Source organism: Erpetoichthys calabaricus, chromosome 5 (genome assembly GCF_900747795.2).
Source record: "Erpetoichthys calabaricus chromosome 5, fErpCal1.3, whole genome shotgun sequence".
Classification (NCBI taxonomy): domain Eukaryota; kingdom Metazoa; phylum Chordata; class Cladistia; order Polypteriformes; family Polypteridae; genus Erpetoichthys; species Erpetoichthys calabaricus.
Genome location: NC_041398.2, coordinates 187718742 through 187724748, shown reverse-complemented (window position 1 = coordinate 187724748; position 6007 = coordinate 187718742).

Below are 6007 nucleotides of genomic sequence, written 5' to 3'. Positions count from 1 at the left end.
AGCTCCAGCCTCACTGGACCACATATTTTAGGTGTGCACCAAATTGAGTGCATTTTGGGCAAAAATCTTTGCATGCCTAACACATAGCCTTGGTGTCACAATCACTCCAGACCCATTAACAGCTGTGTTTGATGTACTCCCAGATGTCTTAAATTTTAGAATAAGCTTCAATTTTAGGGAAAAGGATACCCTTCCTTTTTTGTTCCTTTTATAGAGTAGCATTTTGTTATCGGCTCTATTCTTTTTCTCTCATGTCGGGTTAAATTTTGCTTTACCTCGTTAAGTTTGACTTGACTGTATGGAATGTTATCTGCTTCTAAATATAATCAACTAGCACTAGCAAAATACCCGCACTTCGCAGCGGAGAAGTAGTGTGTTAAAGAGGTTATGTAAACATATATATACATAAACATATATACTTATATATACATATCTACATATACACATATCTACATATATACATATATATATATACATATACACATCCACATATATATACATATATCAACATATATATACATATACACAGATACATACATACACACATATATATATATATACACATACAGACACATATATATACATATACATATTTACATATCTACATATATATACACATATATACATATCTACATACATACACATATATCTATATATATATATATATATATATATATATCTCTATCTATCTATATCTCTATCTATCTATCTATATATATCTCTATCTATCTATCTATTTATATATATCTCTATCTATCTATCTATATATATATACATATATACAGTATATACATATATATCTCTATCTATCTATCTACAGTATATATATACATCCCCGTGCTTTGCAGCGGCAAAGTACTGCTTTTAAATTTTTATTAAGAAGAAAACCTTTTTAAATTGAGTGAAAATCTACCAATAACAATTTGTTAAGGATCTGTTTTTTTGTGAAGCTGACTTCACACAGCCTCACCGCTGTTTTATAAACGAACGTCATATAAGGTCTTCCTTTTTCGTTGCTTTGCCAAATTGAAGCAGCCTTTTTATTTAATCCTGTTTTTACGATTGTTCTGTTTGTATATCACGTTGTCAGTTCAGCACTCCGGTTGTAATATGACCAAGCCGTGCAAGCACACTCTTGAGAATGCAACGTATAGTTGTACAGGAGAAAAGCAATCTTGCCTGAAATCAATGGCAACCTTTTGTAGGTCTATGAACTTAATTTAAACTTTAGGTTTACACGATGCTTTCTTTCCAAAGTACCTGCACTCATGAATATGTCTGTATGCGTCAGTCGCTCAAATCCCCGTAGTTTGCACCGGCGAAGTTCTGCTTTTAAATTTTTATTAAGAAGAAAAGAAAACCTTTTAAAATTGAGGCAAAATATACCAATAACAGTTTGTTAAGGATCTGTTTTTTTTGTGAAGCTGCCTTCACTCGAGTGATCACTTCAAGCTTTAAGCCTGAGAAATCACCCCATAAATGCACACGTTTAATTGCACATCTGTTAATATGTATGCTTACAAAGTATTAAAAGACACTCAACAATTACACAGTATTAAAAGATACTCAACAATTAATGTCATTTACCTTTGTTCCCGCGTTTGACTCGTGCTGTAAATCTCTTCCTTGTTTTCACTTCACGTGATTACGTAGGAGGCGTAATACGTGATGATGCGATACGTGACTCCGCCTCCTCCATTAGAGTATATGGACAAAAAACAGGTTCCAGTTATGACCATTACGCGTAGAATTTCGAAATGAAACCTGCCTAACTTTTGTAAGTAAGCTGTAAGGAATGAGCCTGCCAAATTTCAGCCTTCTACCTACACGGGAAGTTGGAGAATTAGTGATGAGTGAGTGAGTCAGTCAGTCAGTCAGTCAGTGAGTCAGTGAGGGCTTTGCCTTTTATTAGTATAGATAAAAAATAATTTATTTCTAGAAATATTCATTATAATAGAAGAGTTATCAAAGAAGAGTTAATCAAACACGCATTTTTATAAGCAAAAGATAACAATTGGTCCAATCCAACTACAACCCCGGTATGGTCATGAGGCCAGCTATACTACCCTATAAAAAGTATCAAGATACAGAAACATGAGTTAAACATACTTCAGACCTGGTAAGAGAGAAGTCCTTGTATGATGTTTAGTGGTGAAAGACACCAGGCTTTAATATTGGAATATGGAATATGAGGACAATGCATATCTCAAATAAAACTGCTCATATTGCATTGGAGATGAAAAACTAATCTCTCCCAGCTTGTAATCAATGAGACCAGATGGACACAGTCTTAGCAGAAGAGACTAATCTTAGGAGAGATGCTGTTGTGTTCAGGGCATGAGGACAATGGCGCATGCACCCAATGAGTTGCAGTGATTTTGAAACAGCAGAGCACTTAATGGATATGAAACCAGGAATCAGCCCAGTATCCATCTGAACTAAGAACAAGAAGATAGATACAAATGTTGTGTAGTGCTATACATCAGTAAATGACAACAAAAAGGAAACCAAGAACCAGTTGTATAGTGTGTATATATTTGCTTCGAACAACCTGGCCACTTGTAGTGTGTTCTCCCACAAAATGTTACATAAGACATGAGCAGACGTGACTGAAAACCAAGAAGGACAATAACTGCATTAGGATTGATGGATTAATTATCCCTACAGGATGTAAAAGTATGAGAGAAGCTGATGCAGCTTTAGACCTAAGCTCCAGACTTAAAGCTGAAGAGGGACTAGATAAGAGGTGCATCCCAGCACCAGAAATACTTTTGATTTTTTGACATAACGCTTTCCTAATAAAGGACTCAAAAAAGTTGAAAGAATACCAAATGAGAGTGAGCGATAAATTTAAAATGCTTAAAGAAGAAGACACCATAGACAGTAAGTGGAAGGAAATCAAAGAGTCATTCATGTTTAACGTGCCAGGAAGTACTTGGTCCCAGGAAATAGCAGCATAAGGAGTGGATATCAGCCAATATTTTGCTTTACATAAAGGGGAGAAAAGAGAAAAAAAACTGTAAATAACAGTTCCATGAAACAGCATTAGAGTAGATAAGAGAAACTTCAGTATACCAGTGGGCTAGCAGCAGTAGATGTAGTAAGATCCAGAAACATGAGGGAACTTTTTGACATCATTAAGAAATTATCAAGAAAGTATAGAAAGACCATTGAAGGTCAAAGAAGGAAAAACAAGGTAGGTGAACAGCAAAAAGATTATGAAAGAAACATTTTGGAGGACTGTTTAAGAGAATCGTGTCACTAAATGGACCAGACATCCAAATATTTGAAGTGGTTTTGCCCTTAGACTGCAGTGTGCCAATAAAGGAAAAGATCAGGAAAAAGTAAGGCAACAGGACTTGACAACATCTCTTCAAAGGTACTAAAGTAGACATTAAGGTCTAAGTGGATATGCTCTTCCCTCATTTTGTGAGGGTATGAGAAGAGTGGCAGGCAGCTTACTGGAAGAAGGGATATCTTATCAAGATTTCAAGCAAAGGTGACAACAGTAATTTCTGAATTACAGAGGAATCACAATCCTAACCATTCTAGGAAATGTTTTCAACAGAATCATTCTGAACAAAAGGAAATATCAAATTTATACATTATATTGCCAAAAGTATTGGGACGTCTGCCTTTATACACACATGAACTTTAATGACATCCCATTCTTAATACATAGGCTTTAATAAGGAGTTGGCCCACCATTTGCAGCTATAACAGCTTCAACTCTTCTGGAAAGGCTTTCCACAAGGTTTAGGAGTATGTTTATGTGAATTTTTGACCATTCTTCCAGGAGAAGATTTGTAAGGTCAGGCACTGATGTTGGAAGAGAAGGCCTGGCTTGCAGTCTCTGCTCTAATTCATCCCAAAGGTGTTCTATCAGGTTGAGGTCAGGGCTCTGTGCAGGCCAGCCAAGTTCCTCCACACCGGACTCGCTCATCCGTTTCTTTATAGACCCTGCTTTGTGCATTGGTGGCTCAGTCATGTTGGAACAGGAAGGGGCCATCCCCAAACTGTTCCCATAAAGTTGGGAGCATGAAATTGTTCAAAATGGCTTTGTATGCTGAAACATTAAGAGTTCCTTTCACTGGAACTAAGGTGCTAAGCCCAACCCCTGAAAAACAACCACACACCATAATCCCCCCTCCACCAAACTTTACACTTGGCACGATGCAGTCAGGCAAGTACCGTTCTCCTGGCAACTGCCAATCCCAGGCCCGTCCATCGGATTGCCAGACAGAGAAGCGTGATTCGTCACTCCAGAGCTCACATCTCCACTGCTTTAGAGCAGAGGTCTCCAAACTACGGCCCACGGGCCAGATGCGGCCCACGAGGCCCTCTCATCCGGCCCCTGGAGACTTTTTTATCTATGGAAAAAAATTACGGAAATTTACGTGTATCCTGCCAAGATCAGCCGCCGCTTACGTGGACGTTACGTTTTTACCGAATTAAAATAGAGGCGCGCAGTAGTGTGTTATGTTTTTCAACCGATCACTACATTGCAAAACCTTATTCGCTGCTTACTTTTTCTACTTCTGTTCACAGTCAATGAGATGATATAACGCCATCTAGTGGCAGAGTTTTTAAATGGTTTGCTGCTTGTTCAACACTTGATTATTTTGATCACAGTTTGCCAGTTGCGGTTGACTGCTGCGATGAGGAGGTGTTGGTGTCAGTTAGCGTCTAATTGCGAAACATGTTGCACTCTATTTTATTTAGTGACTAGCAAAATACCCGCGCTTCGCAGCGGAGAAGTAGTGTGTTAAAGAGGTTATGAAAAAAAAAGGAAACATTTTAAAAATAACGTAACATGATTGTCAATGTAATTGTGTTGTCATTGTTATGAGTGTTGCTGTGTTTTATATATATAAAATACACACACACACATATAAACATATATATACATATACATATACACATATATATACATATCTACATATATATATATATATATATATATATATATATATATATATATATATATATATACATATACACATCCACATATCAACATATATATATACACATATATACACACACACACGCTTTATGGGTGATGATTGTTTTACTGTTTTAATCTTTATTTTATTTTATTGTAGAATCAACTCCTATCTGCGCACAGCAGGGCAGCCGTGGGCGGATGCGTATGGTGTATTCACTCCATGTTATCGTGCATTGCGCTGTCAGTGGTATTTTGATAAAAGAATTTGAACAACATATAAGAAGCGTATAAATTATTAAACAGTAAAACATTAACATTTAAGAAGTAAAGTTACATGAAGTACTACTGCAGTGCCTTCGGGTATACCTCATTTTTTTGTTTGCCCATTACATGCTTAAATGTATAAATTTTTTGGTGCACCTACCCGAGAACACGCGACATATAACCGAGCGTGGGAGAAGCATGGATTTTAAACACGCGTTGAGTTCATCTGCTGGTCTCCCTCGTGGAATAACTGGTAATGTTTGACTAAAATCTACAGCGAGTAAAACGACATTACCTCCTATTTTTTTTTTTACGATCTCTGAGATCTTGCTTTTTTCGGTTCAAGGCTTCATAAGCTCTTTTATGTTGTATGGTGTACTTATCCCAAACCATCATCTTTGAATGTTGCAAGACTTTCGCCTTGTATGTAGATCGGGGTAATTACATTCATTGCATTCCTAGTCTGAATCACAATCTGATTGTATGGGTGGTTACCTGGCACTGTAGGGTTGCCACCCGTCCTTTAAAATACGGAATCGTGCCGCGTTTGAGAATGAAATTGCGCGTCCCGTTTTGAATCAATACTGGACGGGATTTATCCCGTATTTTTTTTATCATTTTTTTTTTAAAGCAGCGTCTCATGCAAATCATCCCACACGCATTTTATGAAGATGCCTCCTTTCCTACTTTGGATTGGGTAATACTTGATGTCATCGTTAGTTTGATTGGTGTTTTTAACTGTCCAGTGAGTAGGGCGTGTCTTTTAAGTACAGTCTGCAAAGTGTTGGCACTGAGATG